Source organism: Myotis davidii, unplaced genomic scaffold, assembly GCF_000327345.1.
Source record: "Myotis davidii unplaced genomic scaffold, ASM32734v1 scaffold723, whole genome shotgun sequence".
NCBI lineage: Eukaryota > Metazoa > Chordata > Mammalia > Chiroptera > Vespertilionidae > Myotis > Myotis davidii.
Window position 1 is genome coordinate 1,259,489 of NW_006294589.1, and position 327 is coordinate 1,259,815.

The window sequence follows — 327 nt, forward strand, 5'->3', positions numbered from 1 at the left end:
GGCCCCCACACGCGCTTCCTGCTCACGAGGACGGAGAGCGGGCCAACCTGGCCCGACTTCGGGCGCTAGAAACCGACTCCCACCATGGCAGATGCAGCAGCCGCCCCGGGTTCTGCGTCCCGGCCGGAAATATTTATACCTTTGAATTTCGGCGCGAGGGAAGGACCCCACCTCCTCCGCTTAGTCCATTGGCTGATGCCTAGCAGATGCCTGACTCGGAGGGTTCCATTTTTCCCTCCCACCGAACAATCAAAGTGACAGGGAGATAGGAAAAACGGTGGCGACAACGTCAGCTCCGGGGCTGCCACGGCCTCGGCCTGCGGGCTG

At 62.4% G+C, this 327-nt stretch overlaps 1 protein-coding gene across 1 annotated transcript in view; it reads right to left on the minus strand.

Annotated features, from left to right (window-relative positions):
* The window catches only part of SMC2 (structural maintenance of chromosomes 2), a 57,580-nt gene extending 57,451 nt beyond the window's left edge, over positions 1–129 (minus strand). The window contains exon 1 of the mRNA XM_015567202.1: positions 48–129. The gene's annotated coding sequence lies outside the window, so the exon portion shown is untranslated. The remainder of the gene's footprint in view (positions 1–47) is intronic.
* Between the last annotated feature and the right edge of the window lie 198 nt (positions 130–327).